This window comes from Haliotis rufescens, unplaced genomic scaffold, assembly GCF_023055435.1.
Source record: "Haliotis rufescens isolate VD_foot unplaced genomic scaffold, xgHalRufe1.0.p SCAF_5, whole genome shotgun sequence".
NCBI classification, from domain to species: Eukaryota; Metazoa; Mollusca; class Gastropoda; order Lepetellida; family Haliotidae; genus Haliotis; species Haliotis rufescens.
The window spans coordinates 63225735-63245720 of record NW_025964223.1 but is presented as its reverse complement, the minus strand read 5'-3'; the positions used below and the strand labels follow the sequence as shown (position 1 = coordinate 63245720).

The 19986-nt window shown below is 38.9% G+C and overlaps 1 protein-coding gene across 3 annotated transcripts in view; it reads right to left on the bottom strand.

Annotated features, from left to right (window-relative positions):
• LOC124143847 (suppressor of lurcher protein 1-like) overlaps nucleotides 1-19986 on the bottom strand; it is a 301234-nt gene that overhangs the window by 14780 nt on the left and 266468 nt on the right. The window lies entirely within an intron of this gene.

Here is a 19986-nt window from a genome sequence, read left to right as displayed (position 1 = left end):
CTAAGTCGACATGTACCATATATTCCTGTGTTTTTCAAGGTGAACAATTGACTTGCCTTTTCATGTGTTTGTGATGGTGCCACATGTGAGGTTTGGGAAGAAATGCTCACTTTTTCATGAAAACCTGGTATCATCACTGTTTGACAGTGAGTCATAAACACGTGCTCATGATAGAGTCGGAATGGTACAATGGACACAGCTGTTAGCGGAGAATTTACATGATTATTGAAAGGGTTTTGGAGCTTTGATTAAAGTGAAAAGTGATCTACATGACAGCATATTTTCAATAGTTTATTTCAATCATATTTGACTTAGGATATTAATAACACATAATCCACTTTGAGGTATAGCTGTGCAAATCTCACTACATGCATAATGGGTAGATGTGGGCACTTAGTTAAATATGGCTAATATCCAACATTTTAATCCAAAGTAGAATTAAATATTCAAAAAATCTTATTCTGATTAACATGTTCAACATATTAGTAGCTACTCATGTCCCAAATGAGTTAGTTAATAGGCTTGAACTTATCCTTGTAGTTTGTTTGTTTGTTGCTGAATGCCACACTAAGCAATATCCCAGATACATCACAGCAGTCTGAAAGTATTGACATTAAAGCATCGTTCCATGTAATTGGGTCACAATACATAGGTTGCCTTTTACGCTGCTTGTAGCGTCTGTAATGAATTTGTGTTTGATTACTTCGAAAATAACTGGTCATACATGTCATTTGGAATTCAAAGAACACATAAAATACCGTCATATACACCAGGGCCCCGTTGCATAAACAATCTTAGCTTTAAGACGATCGTAACTCCCATATTTTAACAAAGACTTTCGATAATCGTAGCGCTAAGATCGATTTGTGCTAAGGGGCCCAGGTGTAGGTGAAATGGGGTTTAACATCACTTTCAAGATTGTTTCACTTGTATAGCTTGTGTTTGCATGTTTGCATGTGTGCGTGCGTGCGTGCGTGCGTGCATGCTGCTGCGAGTGTGTGTGGCTGCGGAAGTCTGGACAAATGCTGGTTTTATAGTGCTAGCCCACTGAGACACCATGCTGCAGTTTAACGTAGAAACCCCACTCAGACACATTACGTGTAAACCCCCAAGCCGACCATTCCTTGTTTCATTGATAAATACCATACGCCAGGCAAGGGAACAGCAAGTACCATCTTCTAAAGTCTTTTGGTATGAAGGGGCGGGGGATTCAAACCATCAATCATCCTCTCTCCAGACAACCACTCTATCCACTAGACCACAGAGCTGGCCCATACACATCAATGTGTATATCAATAATCAATAATCCTAATACAAACAGCTGTACACGTGCGAATAGTTAAGCTGCAAATAAAATCCTGTAACCAAAATTAATAGAATAAATGCTTAAGAACAGTTTCACATTCATCATGCCACATAGCCACAGTGGATCTGTAACGAAATAGGGTGTTAGAGACTATACCGGCTCAGCTCCCTGGGGGGCATCTGTCAGCAACATACTGACTGTGTTTGGACATAATCTCTTGTCCAATTTATTTTCCTGACTTAAATGGAGTTAGCTGCTTCAACATTAAGAGTTGTTCTCCTTCGGGAAATTTGGAAATTGATGCAAACTCTTTTCTCAAATGACAATCCAGCAGGAATGGGTCTACATTTGTAGAGATTCTTGTTTGCGTCTGACCGCTTGTCAACTACCCAAGTTTTGATGAGTTCCCAATTATTCAATTAATAAGACCAGTACTGAGAATATTTGTTCAACTCCTTGAACATACTCAGCCCCAAACAAATTTGTCTCTTTCTGATTTTCAATAGGAAAAAGATTAAGGAATGAAAATCACCTTAGATTTTTTATGTTATTTAAACAAAATAATTTTTTTGGGAGGGGGGGCTCTTTTAACCTTATTTAAGGAATATTTATTCTGTTCTTCTGCTAACTTTAAGAAGCAACAACTGTTAGCCATTACGTAATGGTTTCGGAAAAAAACTGTGTAATAACATTCATACTGTTTATTGTTTTGTTTGTTGTCATAATATCACACTCAGAAGGGGTCATTGCCAGACACCCATGATTGTGGGTTGGAATCTCGGTTTGTCCCAAAAATGTTTCTTAATTTATTAGCACCATACCCATATTCGTAGGTTTCACTAAAGTGGTAAACATCTGAGACCTGTATCACCTCAGGCTTTCCTCCCACACTAAGTTGAAACGCCATGCTTGAACTGGAATACTGTCTAGAGCAGTGTTAAACCCAACTCTCTCACTCACACTCAACAATATTCCAGTCATATGACAACGTCTGATAAATAAAAAGTCTGTGGCAGACAATCCAGTGATTGATATTACGAGCAGCGAACCATATGCTTGTTATAAGAGGTGACTAACTGGATCGGGTGGTCAGGCTCGCTGACTTGGTTGATGCATGTCATCGTATCCCAATAGTGTGGATCGATGCTCATGATGTCAATCACTGGATTGTCTGGTCCAGACTGGATTATTCTCAGACCGCCGCTATATAGCTGGTATATTGCTGAGTGTGGCGTTAAACATCAAACAAACAAACAAACAAAACAAACAATCATACTGCCATCATATAGCTGGAATATTGCTGAGTGTGGCGTTAAACAGCAAACAAAACAAACATTAACTCATCTCTTGCAACCAGCATAGGTTTCTGGAGACATTTTCTACCCCAGTATCCCCATGGTTCTATCCATCACATCCTGCAAGTTTGGCACCATGTTATATTATTGAGTGCCTCATTGTTGAACCCACCATATATCTACTTGCAACCAAGAAAAAGAAACTGCTTTGACAATAGGTGAAAAATACAGATGTAAAAAATAAACAGAGCACCAAAGAATCCTAAACAAATCTGCTTCACCTTTGAGCAAGAAGCTGTAGATATCAGTATTTCAAAAGTTTATGACTTAATCCTTGGTAAGATTTTCTTTGACAGCAGTCTTGCATGGGTCAAATTAGAAAGAGCAGAAATAATAAAAGTTAAGCCACTCTGATAAAAGAGCATCTGCTTTGAAAACATTTTCTCAAGGGTTCAACAGAAAAAAATTATCTGGTTTTAGTCAGCAATAAGTATAATGTCTGCATTTAAAAGTTTGAAAGTTTCTCCTCAATGCTTTGAAGTCATCAAAAAGTTGAAAATGACTTTTGTAATGACTTCCTGTATGAAAGCCATATTTTCATCAGAATGAAGATAAGGTGGTAAGACCCTTATTCAAGATCTACCCCATATTCGTGTGTAATAAATCATGATATGACACTGACCGAGGATTAACTATAAATTAATGACGGACCAGATATGAAAGCGATCAGTGAAGTGAACACAGTATTCATCATCTGCCTTACCATCAGCGCTTGATTATGACAGATTCAAGCCATCTGATCTTGGGCAATGGTCGGCGCCAGAATGCTATCGCTTACAGACCAAAATACTGGGTATTCTCCCAAAATTCTGGGTAAATCAGTCCACGGTGCTGTAACCATGGCATTTTTCATTATCGGTGATATTTACATGTCTGGTTGGTACATATGCTGCTTGAAATGAATGATTACGTGTAGCCAGCCTCTGTTGAATATTATTGCATCCTTGTTTTCCCATCCCACTCACCAACGTGATGTTCAAGGTAGATGCAGTTCACACATGAAATATGTAATTTAGCATCAGACGTATGTAATCTGAAAGCCATTTATGTTGTCGTTATTACACCTTTAAGATCAAGATAAAAAATATGTTTCTTAAATGCATTGCCTTGTACTAATTCTTGCCATTTATGGGAGTATTTGTTTCATAATATTTTATGACCTTGGGATGTAGATATAGAGAATTATAACATGGAATCCAAAAAGAACTTTTGTGATTAGAGTTACCAACTTTTCTTATATAAGTTGTTAGGGAAATATGGCAATTTTTCCTAATATCAAGAATTTGACCAGGAACATCAGTCTGTAATGAAAATTCATAAGGCTATATCCAGATGATATCTTCACATCAATCAGATTCGGAGAAGTGCATATCCTGTCAAAAACAATGTGTTGCCTAGCAACGGAGACAATAACACTTATTACATATACAAATGAAGAAATTAATATCTGGACATTACATCTTATATCATTCTCTGAATCAATGATGCATTCCATACTTTGAACCTTCAGATCTTTATCCCAGACAACATCAGGGCCGTTAATCTGAATATTAGAATACTGTTGTGTATGAAGGAAATCACTACTAAGTAAAATTCTAAATTTTCTTGAAACTTTCAAAAGCTCTTTCAAATTTTTCCTCCAAATATTTTATTGAACTTAAAATCATAAAACACGAACATTTCACCGTATCCTTCATAAAATCAAATTGAACAACATAAATCCTCTCCAGACATAATTCTTTTCTATGTGGAAATACAAATATTTTTAAAACTGTTATTACAATGACAACTCATACACAATTTTGGGCACGACAGAATGAGGAAAGAAAATAATTAAAGAAATGAAATTCATAATTCAAAATATTTCAAAAAGATTTTTCTATCAGAATTCCACAGGGAAATTATTCCAAGGTTTCATAACCTTTTCCAACTTTTCAGCAGCAAGCAGATGACTTGAGGGCAGGCTTTTATTGACACAGTTTCTGCAGAGCCAAGAAAGTGTTCCATGGTAATGTGCTGAGCAAATAAACCCACTGGTTCTGAGATGGTATAAATGGGAACATCCTATTTCTGGACGTTTCTTACAGCAATCAGGACCATAGCCATTTTCAGGTATGATCATTTATGTTAGCCCCATGCAAACAGAGAGAAAAGATGAAGACTTGAAAAGACTGCATGAAACTTGTGGTTCGTGAAGTACAACAAATTGTCTCAAGTCAGTCAACAGGAATAAATTTCGAATGATGACCCTTCCGAGAGTGGCCAAAGATCGAGGGAGCTTGGATAATCCATTTAGGGATTTCCAATATGTCAGACTGATAACTATCAGGGAGACACCATCTTGACTACATAATAAGGGTCACTCTGAGGGCAGCTGGACAAGGGTCATTACAACCAATACTTGTAGCCTGAAGGGGCTGGCCAGGAGCTTATGATGCTGAAATAACATCAGATGGGGGTTTTGTTTGAGATGGAACATTTGATCGGTCAGCATTTTAAAAGTTTTGTTTGTTGTTTCACGCCTCACTTAGCAATATTCCAGCTATATGATGGCAGTCTGTAAATAATCGAGTCTGGACCAGAAAACCAGTGATTGAAAACATGAACATTGATCCACAGAATTGGGATCGAGGACATGCATCAACCAAGTCAGCGAGTCTGACCACACGATCCTGTTAGTCCCCGCTTATGACAAGCATAGTCGCCTTTTACAGCAAGCATGGGCTGATGAAGACCTATTCTACCCTGGATCTTCACGGGTCGCATTTCAAAAGAATTATTTTCTTTGAAATCGGGCGTCAAACAATTTCGGACAAAATTCGGACTCAAAACAGCTTTCAGAACATCCAGCATATCAAATCGATTGATTTTTTGGGTGGTAAACCGGAAGGCAAATATTTTTTTCCAGTAATAATTGATTATTTTTTAACACAAAGCCATAACCTCCCAACCAGAATATTAAATGCTGCCCCCTTTGTTGTTATTTTTATTATTTCAATGTGCTAAAACATTTCATCAACATCATCAAAAGAATTATCTTTGTTCTTTCTAACTTTATTGTGAATAAATCATTTCAGAAAACGATTTTTAGCTATTTGCAGAATTTCTGACACATCACATATCTTGCTCTCAATGGGTGTCTTGAAATTTCCTAAGGATATACAGAACATTTGCCGCCAGCACAATCATATTTGCTTAATGTTACAACTCTCCAAGGCGCATGTCAAGTTTCCGGCTTCATCGTGTATTTTTCTTATATTCTTAAATCACAGGTTAGGCTTATTGCAGATATCAACATTTAATTCAAAATAAAAGCGACAAAAAGCATTTCCATAATCATAATAGATATAAAACATCAATGCATGAGAATAACCAGTCTTGATTATTTAAGAAATCTCAACTAAAAGCAGAGTCCATTGTATGATTCCAACTATATCAGGAGCATGTGTTTATGAATCACTATTAAATAGCGTTGATACCAGGTGTTCACGAAAAAGGTGAGCGTATCCTACCCTACCGCTGGCACATCACAAACACATGCAGGGGCAAGTCAATAGTTCACCTAAACAAACACAGGAACATATGGTAAAAGTCAAAATAGAATTGCATTGGACTGATACATCAAATTTGGAAATGTCTTCCACCTGTGTAGCATAAAGCATTTTGATTGCTTTACTGAGGCCTCGAATGTTGCAACCCTGATCAAACAACTTTTAAGCAAGTGTTGAATGGCACACTTTGAAATCTTTGTTGGAAGAGCAAGCTCGATTGTACCAAAATGTTTATGTAGATAATGGACATGATGCATGTCATCGATCCCAATTGCGTGGATCGATGCTCATGATGTCAATCACTGGATTGTCTGGTCCAGACTCGATTATTTACAGACCGCCGTCATATAGCTGGAATATTGCTGAGTGCGGCATTAAACAACAGACAAACAAAAAACATGTATATTAATGTAACATAGCCTACAAACTACTTTCCTGTACAAATACTCCATCCCAAGACATTTCGAAGTGACAAAACTGGAAGCAATTTGGAGAGTTAGCCTTTACAATAAAGTTGCATGAAACTGACACGAGTGAAATAAACAATGACTGATTAAGAAACGTGTCAATTTCTAAGCAATATAACCATATTAATTACATAAATAAGCACCACATAACAACTTGCATTAACAGCATTATACCTTGAATAGAACATACACTCTACAGCAAGAGATTCTCATATCCTCCAACTGCCATAGCAGCGGTGGATTTATGTCTTTACTTAAAGGCCAGTCTAATTCTGTAGGTAAAACCTTTCAGTATCTTGGTGATCCATGAACATTTTACAGCATTAGGCACAATTACAATGTCTGGTGTAAACTACTTTGGCAGCAATATACGTTCCCGCTCACCATAGCCGATCTTTGAGCTTATTGATTTTAGGAAGAAATAGCCAGCTTCTAGCTGGTACAATTAATTTTGAGAAAATTTAGTCTACTTTCTTGATATTGAGTACCATGGTTAGCCTGACCTTTACTTTTTGTCCTCATTTTCCCCCTAGGTGAGATCTAGACCTTATCATGAGGTATAGTGCACAATAGTTACTGGAAAAATAGATTAGATATGTTGCAGTGGAAACATATCTGTTAAAACTTCGAACTGTCGGATATGAAGGATTGGTTCATTTTGCAGGTTAATGTCAACACATCAAGATCATTTTGGACTTTTGGATTCATAAACCAGTGGTCGATAGCATGAACAACAATCCAAGCTGCTGGATGTGCACATTATAGCCACCGAGTTCCCATTGTCGCCGGATCTCCTGATAATCATCAGATGCTAACATTTTAATCTGTATCATGTTTCGTTGGTAAGAATTTGAACATCTAGGATCGAAGAGTTCCAGATGCAAAATTATTACTTTTATGTTCCTTATTTTATTTCTGTCAGTATATTTTACTTTATCTCACTGTTTAAACGCTCTTAGCACTAATTTGACCAATGATCATGTTTCATTCAAATATTCATATAAAATATCAGGAAAGTGTCATTAAGAAAATGTTTATGATGATCGTATATACTTGTTGCCCTTTTACAGAAAGAGTAATGGCTCCTTGTCCCCTGTTTCAGATTTTACTGTTTCTTAAGTAGAATGTAATCAGAGTAGACACTGCATTAGCAGTCAATAAAGCCGGTCACTAAACTATTTAATATTGGAGAAACAGCAAACTACCATTGAAGTCAAAGTCTTAAGTATGTAGTATAGCTTAAACACTTTGTGGGGGTTGGGGGGGGGGGGGGGGGGGGTGGTTGTGTGTGGGTGTGTGAGTATGGGATGGGGGTTGCGGGTGGGTTTGTGTGGGTGTGTGGGTGTGTGAGTATGGGGTGGGGTTTGTGTGTGGTTGTGTGAGTATGGGGTGTGGGTTGGGGGTGGGTTTGTGTGTGGGTGTGTGGGTATGGGGTTGGGGGTGGGTTTGTGTGTGGGTGGATGAGTATGGGGTGGGGGTTTGGGGTGGGTTTGTGTGTGGGTGTGTGAGTATGGGGTGGGGTTTGTGTGTGGTTGTGTGAGTATGGGGTGGGGGTTGGGGGTGGGTTTGTGTGTGGGTGTGGGGGTATGGGGTGTGTGGGGGTATGGGGTGTGTGTGGGGGGTGGGTTTGTCTGTGGGTGTGTTGGTATGGGGTGGGGGTGGGGGATGGGTTTGTGTGTGGGTGTGTGAGTATGGGGTTGGGGGTGGGTTTGTGTGTTGGTGGATGAGTATGGGGTGGGGGTTGGGGGTGGGTTTGTGTGTGGGTGTGGGGGTGTGTGGGTATGGGGTTGGGGGTGGGTTTGTGTGTGGGTGGATGAGTATGGGGTGGGGTTTGGGGGTGGGTTTGTGTGTGGGTGTGGGGGTATGGGGTGTGTGTGGGGGGTGGGTTTGTGTGTGGGTGTGTGGGTATGGGGTGGGGGTGGGGGATGGGTTTGTGTGTGGGTGTGTGAGTATGGGTTTGTGTGTGGGTTTGTGTGTGTGTGGATGAGTATGGGGTGGGGTTTGTGTGTGGTTGTGTGAGTATGGGGGTGGGTTTGTTTGTGGGTGTGTTGGTATGGGGTGGGGGTGGGGGATGGGTTTGTGTGTGGGTGTGTGAGTATGGGGTTGAGGGTGGGTTTGTGTGTGGGTGGATGTATGGGGTGGGGGTTTGGGGTGGGTTTGTGTGTGGGTGTGTGAGTATGGGGTGGGTTTGTGTGTGGGTGTGTGAGTATGGGGTGGGGTTTGGGCGTGGGTTTGTGTGTGGGTGTGTGAGTATGGGTGTGTGGGTCAGGGGTGGGTTTGTGTGGGGGTGTGTGAGTATGGGGTGTGTGGGGGTGGGTTTGTGTGTGGGGGTGTGAGTATGGGGTTTGGGGTGGGTTTGTGTGTGGGTGTGTGAGTATGGGGTGGGGGTGGGGGTTGGGGGTGAGCCTGGTAAATGGTCTGAGAATGCAGGGTTTTCATACAATATCATTGACATTTGTATATCCTGACAAACCAAAGAAGATTTTGTCTGTTAAACATTACGAGGACAATTTTACAAATGTCATGAATTCACATCTCCAAAAAACCTTTGCTCAAAATCAAAGTCCCCAATATCATCCTAAATTCCTGTACTCCAGCTATATGACAGCGGTCTGTAAATAATCCGGTGTTATGAGGCAATCCAGTGACTGACGTGTTAGCTAGGGCTGGGACGAGTCCAAATTGACTACCCAGGTACCCACCTCCCTATTACCCGACCCTACCCATGTACCAGGTCTCAGGAGACGTCTCAAAATGTCCAATTGGGAACATTTTTAGCATAGCCCTGGCAAAACGTATTTAGATACATGTATTAAACAATCTGGTCATTCATACACTGAAGTTGAAATAAGTTACATCTTTATTCAACAATATGAAGAATCAGAAGGAATGGGAGCACAGTCAGAAAGAAATGCAAACATTATTGACTTGTAGTGTTACCATAGAGTTCTAGATATTTTTGTCATTAAACAATATATCACGTGACAAACCACGGGTCCGGGCAGTGCTGTGGGTACCCGGGTCCTACTCAGTACCAACCCGACCGGGGTACCCGAGTTACCCGCCCCTGCCCAAGTGTTAGCTGCCTCTTACGACAAGAGGGTTGCTGAAGGCCAATTCTAACCCAATCGTCCAAAATTCTTTAGTCATATATGAGTTACCTGTAGTTTCCAACAAACAGAATGGCCATGTTAGATCATGGTGCCCATAAGGATTCTATCAGGACCACCAGAAAGGGACATTGTTTACAAGACATATGTCAAGTTGAGGGAGTTCGAGTGAATGATCAGTTTAGTTGACATTTATTCCTTGTGGGAACAAGATTAAACAAAACAAGGATCAGCGATATTGGTCTCTGAAACAAGTCATTATGGGATACCTTCCACAAGAAACCTTTCTCAAGAGAATCAGAAACAAAAACGGAATCCATTTAATCTGGACAACAGGAAGCATCTGGCATCAAAAGTTGATGATGGCACCATGACGAATAGCATAGCTGCACGCTGCACACCATAAAAGATGGCTACAAGCTGATCCAACAAATTACCAAGTCTGCAATATTGCACATCAACACATGAAATAAACCACACGACACGTGAAGCTCTTTTCTCGACACAGGTTATCTTGTGGAGTATAAACTATGTTCAGAGATTCTTATTTGTTACATAAACCTGTCAAAAGATTGTGAGGTGGCGCCAAGTTGACGAGGGACAAACATGTGATCTCAGAGTAATGTTCAACAGGGATGGGTTGCAATTAGTTACGGCAGATAATGATGTCAATACCAACAGATTGATAACACATGTCCTTTGTTGTTCCACATCAACCTTTTTTATCAGAATTTAGAGGAAATTGCTTTTGCCCCTCTTTTTGACTTGTTCCATGAGCAAGGGAGAAGTTCTATTTTATTTCAATATTGTCTTCATAATGTAATTATTAGCCGCATATGATCAAAATTATAACACCTTGTACCAGTAGTTGCCAGTATGTCTCAGAAAATCCCTAAACAATAGCCTTCACTATCCAACCAGTAATAAGTCTGTTTTGCATATGAAGCAATATTTGAAAAGTCTGCTTGGCTGAAGTCTCTTAATCAGGAAGAAATTAGCAGGGGTACCTTACTTAAATGAACCACGAACCGCTTTCTAAATGAATTTCTATTGAAATCTATCAATAAATCATGTTGAAAACCTCTTTTAAACCCTGTCCAGACAATCAAATCTTGCAAAATGTAGTCCAGTCTCTGAGGACTTCAACTCTTCAAGAAACAATTAATGTGCAATAAATACATTATGTATGTGATACAGACAAGTCTGGTCACTCAGACATGAAATTAATTGCCAGACAACCACCTTCCTAGCATGTTGGAGTGACAAGCTACTTCAGGCATTTGTTATTTCAGCTTCACTGACCACAAGATTAGCAGGGACATTCCTCACAAAATCATCTTGTCATATACACTGTCTGCATGAAATGTATATCTAGAAAACAGGTGTTGCTGAAATATATGCAAGGAGACATGTCAATTTCACATTGAAGTATTGGTACCCACCAAAGGAGCTTTTGAAATATCTTGTACATTTCACAAACTGTTACACTGGCTACATTGCAGACATTAATCCTCTAGTTCCACAGTGGATGAACCAAGTCTTTTTACCAAAACAAGCCATGTATAAAACTCACATTGGATAACTGTCAAGCCCTGTCTGAGTGAAGGTCATGATATGTTCAGTAGCTCACCTATTTTATTTCATATCATTAAGTAGTGTAGGAGAAATTGAGCTTTTTCTTCAAATATGCCAAACTGTTATGAAGTTGCCCCATCTTCTATGGAGAAGACTGTGTCATGAAGCTAACAGTGTACCAAATATAATGTCATGAAGTTGCCCCATCTTCTATGGAGAAGACTGTGTCATGAAGCTAACAGTGTACCAAATATAATGTCATGAAGTTGCCCCATCTTCTATGGAGAAGACTGTGTCATGAAGCTAACAGTGTACCAAAAATAATGTCATGAAGTTGTCCATTTTCTACAGAGAAAACTGTGTCATGAAGTTGCCCAATGTTCTAGAGAGAAAACCGTTTCATGAAGTTGCCCATCTTCTACAGAAAAAAACATTTCAGGAAGTTGCCCAATCTTCTACAGAGAAAGCTGTGTCATGCAGTTGCTCAATGTTCTATAGAGAAATCTGTGTCATGAAGTTGCCCAATGTTCTATAGAGAAAGCTGTGTCATGCAGTTGCCCAATGTTCTATAGAGAAATCTGTGTCATGAAGTTGCCCAATGTTCTATAGAGAAATCCATGTCATGCATCTACCAGTTTAGATATGGTGTCAACAATGATAAAAGGTAACATCATCCCCAACTGTTACATCACGCAATATCTCATCAACAATGTCTGTACCACATCAACATTGATCCATCATTACAACAACACTGCCCGAAGCCACATGAAATCATAATTACCTGTAACTTCTTGCATGTATCAACATTCTTAGTATTAACCATCAGATAAATAAAACCATACATGTGTTGTAAAGTGAACCAGACAGTGTGAAATGTACCAGGGCACACAGAGACCATAGGTAGGTTCCTTCTGATTGATGGCGCTAATGACAGCACTGACTCTGATATTGATCTGGAATAAGATACAAGTGTCCACCTCATCAAGATGAAGCAGGAGCCTTGCTAATTAGGGATGGGAAGCCAGCAATGAGGGGGTAGCTTGGAACACTCAGCAACTGGAAGCAAGATCAGGATATATCATTCCTGTGCTACTCAATCAAGTTGATTTTGGTCACACTCCTCCAACAAATGAGCCCCTTTTTTGTCAGGTCCTGAACGAGCCAAGCTGATTAGATTGTGGTGGTGTGAATAAGAAAGGATTGGAGTTTGAGGCCATGTCTATCAGTGATTGAATTCTTCACCATTATTCCATTCATTTGAAATTAAAATGTATTTGTCTTCAAGATGCCTGTAAGATGAATCCCATGGGATTGGCTTGATTTGTTTACAAGGGATGAGATAGGTGTTTGTGAACACATAGGCACAAACAAAGCCACTGAATTGCATTGCATCAATTTCAGAAATTGTGTCGTGATAAAGTTGGAATTGGAAATTTTATGAATATATTCATTCTTAACCATATATACAAGGATTGATTTCTAAGTTCTAAACCTCACACAGAAGGAATTGAGAAATTGTGAAATCTTTTGTTGTGAACATTATATAATGTTATAGAGGTATATCCACAAAAACGTGAGTCATTTGAGCCAATTGTCACAGCGACAAGTCAGTAAAATAAGCAGGGTCTGTGACTTTTGGAAAAAGGACAACCATGAGGAACGTGCAGTGATCAAGTACTTTCAGAAAAAAGGCTTAACACCAACAGCTATCTATAAAGATGTGAGTACAACACCAGGGTAGGCTGCCCCTAAACCGGGACAGGGAGAGCCTTGAAGACGACCCCTGTCCTGGATGGCTTGTCACGTCAACAACACCAGAAATGATCCAGAGAAACCATGATATGGTGATGAATGATCGACGAATGACTGAGTGTCATATTTCTAATTCAGGGGACATTTCCCAGGAGAGAATACATTCCATTATCACACAAACTTCAGCAATGAAGAAAGTATCAGCTCATTGAGTTCCATTGGAGTTGCTGACATCTGATCAAAACTGCACCATGTTTTGTGATAATCCAGCTGTTTGAAGCTGACCCAGAAAGATTCTTGCAACGATTTGTGTCTATGGATGAAACCTGGGTTCACCACTTCTAGCCTGAGTCCAAACAACAATCTGCAAAATTACTTGATTACTGCACGTTCCTCAAATTCCATTTTCCGAAGGTCACAGACGCCTGCTTACTTTACTGACATATCACAGTGAAACAATTTGCTCAATTGACTCATGATTTTGTGGATATAACTTCGTGACATTATGAAATGTCCACAACAATTCCTTACATGTGAACTCATCAATCAACCCTTGTGTGAAGAAAATATTTGTAGACCTAGGTTCAAAACTCAATTCAGAGCGGTCACAATCTTCAGGTAACCTAGCTCTATGTTGAAAACACAGTATGTTTATCTCATAAATGAGTAAGCTACATAACTGCTGTATGACAACTATAACCATAGCATATGACCATATTGTCACAAAATAGAGACCATAAGATACATCCACCTTGCTATGAATTGAACCATATTCAAATTATAACATTTTTTAGTCATGATTTAAAAAAATCACAACAAGGATGCTAGTTAATGGCAAAGAGTGTCTTGCATTCTCATTTCCTATGAATTTAAATTTCTGGCAATTCAATGGAGATTCAAGTTTCAGAAATGAGATCACTGAATCTGACACTTATGCCATTTCTTCTCCAAAAATGCATTTGTTCTTTCTAAGTCAAATCTTCCCCTTAATCTGCCATGGTTCTTCTACAAGTAATGCCAATGCAGGCCTACCTTCCACAGGGACTGATAAAATACGGTATGAGTACAACACTCCTTTTTAGCTCTTAATAACTAACCCCAATCCCATTTCTGGTGGACTTTTCAAGGATGAATTGATGAAGAAAAACACTTAGAGGGAGAAGAACATTTTTTTTGAAACTACAACATCAAATGCTTTACTAGACATGGGGGGGCATTAATCAGAGGATTATTTAATCACAAAACTAGATATGTCCAGACGTAATACCTTGGGACGAAAGCTGTTTTATCAATTCAATTTCCAATTGTGTGATGTGGATGGGTATTAACACAGCTAGGGTAAAGCATGGAATAGTGTCACTGAAGGCGATCTTGTTATCATAAACTCAATATGTTTATCAGCACATAGAATGCATCTCAAGTTTATCAGCATTGATGTAAGTGTTTCACAGGTTGTGCACAACATGAGTTTGATTCCATAATACACAAACATCATCATCACATTGTTAAAACATTCATATCTCTCTGTACAGGTATTGGAGGTAAGAACATGATTCACATAGAAAAGATTTGATGAGTCTAGGAGACAATCAATACAGTCCGAATGTCATTAATGAGAACTAAAAATATCTTACTTATTGTTACTATATGTTTCTCTGATAGCATCAACACAAAGAAACAGAAAACTAAAATAATATTTTTTTGTCTAAATTCCTCTTTATCAGCTTAGCCATTGGACACACATTATTTATATATATATAATATATAAAACTTGCTTTATGCTAATCTTACCTGTAACTGGACTAATCCTGTTTGTAAGACAAACAAAAATTTCTTGGGATTATGTCAAAGTGTCACTTCAGTTGCACATGCTCTCATGGCCGGCAATGCTGCAGTTACGTGTATTGTGTTTTGGGTTATCTAAGATGGCCGACATTTCCAAGTGAAAAGGTATATAATGAACAATGTATATAACGAACTGATTTCTCCAGTCCCTTGTAATTTGTTATATCCATGTTCTACTGTATTAGAAACTGTGACCAAAGGGTTGCTGGATGAGAACATTTAATATGAACTATCTGATGTCTTTGAAGTTCCCCCCCCCCTAAAAAGTGCATTCAAGATGTAGAAATGAAACAAAGATGGAGGAAACAATTGATAAATTACCTCACTAGAACTAAACCTGAATTATAAGATGACATAAGCTCTTGGTCCTCTTGTTCAAAAATCCCAGATACTATTCATTAGATGTAAATTGGATGGTCAAACAAATAGTGATGTTACCAGGTGTTTGCGAAAAGATGAGCATATCCTGCACGATCAGTAGCATCTATCACAAACACATGCAAAGGCAGGTCAATTGTTTACCTACAAAACATGGGAACATATCACTCACTCACTCACAAAACCATCTCACAGGGATAATTATTGTACAGGGTCTCGATCCATAAAGCCTTCCTAGTGTTGTAGGTTATCATAATGATATAGTTCATCATTGGCTTACGAATTGTGTACTGTTATAAACTCTTTGTGGATCTGCCACTTGTACAATGGGTCAGCATGCCGCACCCAAACCATAGCATCAATCTCATGTAAAGCCTTTGAAACCATTCTGATACACACTGACCTGAGAACATTCTGTGCCCATCAATATCAAAGGCTTAGTTCTAAATGACTAGACATTGGTAATACGCTGTGAGTCGCCAAAGCTAATAGAGAGCTCCCATGAATGACTGATCAGCATAGATGCTTCTGCCCTCAGCCTTATCAACTAAGTTATTTGGAAATATTCAGCATTTCCATACAGTCAAGTTCGCAACATGCTATACATGGATCAAGACAGAAAAAAATAGAAGCTATCATATGTTGGGAGCATCAAGTTTCTGCTTTTTACCTTCCCAGAACATCATATGCTGTAAAATGATGATCACTTTTAGGTTGGTTGGTTGGTTTGTTGTTTTACGCCACACTCAGCCCTATTCCAGCTATATGCGGGCAGTCTGTAAATAATCGAGTCTGGACCACACAATTCAGTGATTGATATCATGAGCATCGATCCAAGTAATTGGGATCGATGACATGCATCAACCAAGTCAGCGAGTCTGCCCACCTGATCCCGTTAGTCGCCTCTTACGTCAAGCATAGTCACCTTTAATTGCAAGAATGGGTCGCTGAAGACCTATTCTACCCCAGATCTTCACCGGTCAATCGCTTTTAGGACTTAAATATCATCCAAGCAATTCTTCCATTGTGGTAAGCCCAGTGGTTAAAGCATCCCACCAAATGCATGGTTTGAATTCTAAATGTGTAAAGCCCATTCCTGGAAGCCAATATCACAATATTGTTGAAATACTGACAAATAGGGTGTCAACCCATATTCACTCACTTATTTAACCAGAGTACAAAGTTGATTAAAAAATGTAAAAATTACACACTGAATCTGTCCCCTGGGCCTCATGCTTAGAGATGGCTAAACTAGGCACTACGTTATCCACCTCTGTGACACATCTGTTTGCATGTCATCGTATCCTGCTACCAGAAGGGCAGGACATCCTTACACATTACATGAACACCTGGTGTCACTGTAAGAGTGAATATTATCCTACCCTATTTTTTATCCCGGGGATGATTCTCTGTAGTGAATTTGAACCCATGCCAGTGTGTTTAATCCTATCCTATACTATACACAAGAGTAAAACTTCCCCCGGGATAATCAGTGCCGTAGCCAGCCAGGGGGCAGGAAGGGCAGTTGCCCCCCCCCCCCCCCTGGATATTTTATAGAAAACATTTTTCCTTGTGAAAGTTAACTTGAATAAGAAATGTATAATCTTATTTGCCCCCCCTGTCAAAAAAAGTTAACTACGGCCTTGATAATATTTAGGTAGGACATTATCCTTGCTTACATCATCACTGATTTCAGCAATCCATTCATTTTGCATTACACCCAATGTAATCTGTTTTGGCGGATGATCGAGATGTTTTTTTTCTGGTGTTGATGTCTTATATTTGACACTGTTTTGCACTATATTCAAACTAAATTGGTAAGACAACATGTCATCGTAGCCTTATGGGGAGACCATTGCTTTCTGTTTCCAGACACTTGTTTTCTTTGTCCGGATATTGCTGGAATATTCTCCCTGTGAGGTTCACTTACTTTCTAATATCTTGCCTATCTTACTACCCGGGGGACTAATGCTGTTGAAAGAAGTAGAAATGATCCAAGCCAGGCATGATCAGTTTAGTTATTCAAAGACTGTTCAGTGCAGGAGGCTCCCAAAGCAACAATGATGAAGACATGTGCATCTGTCCCAAAACCCACACAGCTTTATACGTTCTGGCACAAAACAGAGCCAAACTGATACTGCACCACAAACAATATTCACCAGAGAATAATCATTACTATTATTAAACCCAAGACAGACAAAAAAGGTCTAGTTCTTTGACTATTCAACATGCCAAACATTAATCAATTCAAAACATGAAGAAAAATGGAAATATGATAGTAATTTTCTGTCTGGTAGGACTGTGAGTATTGAAAGTTGGAAATAATCATCATTGCTAGATATAAATTATTCCTGTTTCAAAGTTGTTGATGATGTCGAAAACTGAAGAATGAAGACATCAATTCTGTGTTTTAAATATACATGATCATACATGGAAAAGAGGGAGTGAGGTGAGGTGAAATTTGGTTTAATGCACTCATAGAGCAACTTGCATGCACATGTGTGTGGCTGCTTGTACTAGTCCAGACTGATGCCAATTTATAGTGCAAGCTCACTGAGATACCATGCTGCAGTTTAACATGAATACCCCACTCAGACACAGTACACTGACTCCGAGCCGACCAGTCTTTGTTTTAGCTCCTTAATGACAAGCGCCAGACAGGATAACAACAAGTACCATCTCTTAATGTCTTTTGGTATCTTGCAGCCTGGGATCGAACCCCGGACCCTCCACTCTCTGGGCGGACGCTCTACCACAAGACCATGGAGTCTTTGAAAAGAGGAAGTCAGGAGACACTCAGGCAGGATACGCTCACCTTTTCGCAAACACCCGGTATCTTCACTATTTGTTTGTGATTCATAAAAAAACACGCTTTTGATATAGTAAGATTCATACAATGGACTGCTTTTAGCAGAGATATTCTTAGGATACGTTAACTTTTTTGCAAGCACCTGTAATCATCACTAATTGATAGTGATTCATAAACTAAAGCTCATGATACAGTCAGAATTGTACAATGGACTCTGCATTTGGGAGAGATTTCTTATCGACAAGGAAGCGGTTTCGTCATTTTTATTTGCATTGTATTCAAACCTAACTGTTAGAATAAGGGTGAGAGAGTTTGTGTAATGCTGATTTGTAAATTATTTAAAATTACAGTGCTAGAAACATTGACTAGAGTACACCAGAAAATTCACAAGCCATACATGTACTTTTGTAAGGATGAAGATTCTCCCAGATCCTGGTCATACACATGCCTTGAAACATGTTCAATAATGTGAATACCTAAATAAGAACAAACCCATTACATGTACTATAGCTCTTGGCCGAGCGGCTGTGGTCTCGCCCCATCATTACATCTCTCTAATGTAATCAACTTGTCCCCTTGAGCTAAGACCCACCTGCACCCTTGCTAACTATGCAAGAAAATAATGTTCTGGGGGAGAGACACACGTGGGATCTGTTGAAACTGTACTTTTTGTCTTGCATAGGCAAGATTTTCACACTGTGCCATCCTAATGTGTTTGAGGAAATATTCATTCATATATTTTCATTTTGGACTTGGAAAAGATAGGATACATAAAACATATTTGAAATATACTTAGAGGTATTTTGATGTAAAAAGCATTTAGGCAGAAGGTGAAAACAAATAAAATTATTTAAGAAAATTATTAAAAACTTTTGTTTTGAATTTTGTCTTTTTGTACATAGACAAAACATGTTTTATTCATGAAGCTAATATCCAATCAATTCTTCAAATAAAACACATAGATTAAGAATTTCTTTGATAGGCATTTAGAAGTTGGACTACTAAGTAAGGATAAGAATCTATGGATGAACAACTTCTTTATTACAATTAAGAGCGAACACTTGCTTGATAACGGTGTTAGAACCTACACCGAAACGTTGCTCTTAATAGTAACAAAGAAGTTGTTCATCCATAGATTCTTATCCTTACATTCAGAATTTCTCAAGCAAGTTTCAAAAGACATTGTCAAACCATATAACTTTGGCACTCACTTACCCTCTCTAGTTACTGATAGAAATCATCAAATATCAAATTAAAAAAAATGAAGAATCAGTAAAAATCAAACCACAGTGAATCGATGAACAATATTTTAAAAACAAACAGCAATTACCTAATTTGGATGCCAGTTCCTCCCAGTCGATGTCTTCTTCATAGTCATAATAATCATAATCATTGGAGACAGTGTTCTCCATAAGACTCATGACGATGATGATGAAAACATACAATTTGATGGTGACGACATAAGCACACCAACTCATGGCCACAAATGAAGAACACTCCTCTGGCACCTTCTTCGATTCCAGCTCTCACAATGACTCGTAGGCCAACAGAAAAGACAACAATCTTGGCTATTGAATTCCCAACACCAACACAGGCCGATTGTTATGTGTCAAGGTTGTTGTCGATAAATCAGTGACAATTTGCAGCAACTTTTCGGCAGTCAGTGTCAATAAAATCTGCGAGGCTCTATATCTTTGAACTTGCCCACTGTCCAACTGTCAATTAAACAGACTCGCCTTAATATGGGATGCCTAGCTCTTCTGGCAGTCTTTGAAATACAAACTTTGACAAAAAGTCACAAAGTCTGGTCTGTTTGATTTGGTCAAAGTATTAATTAG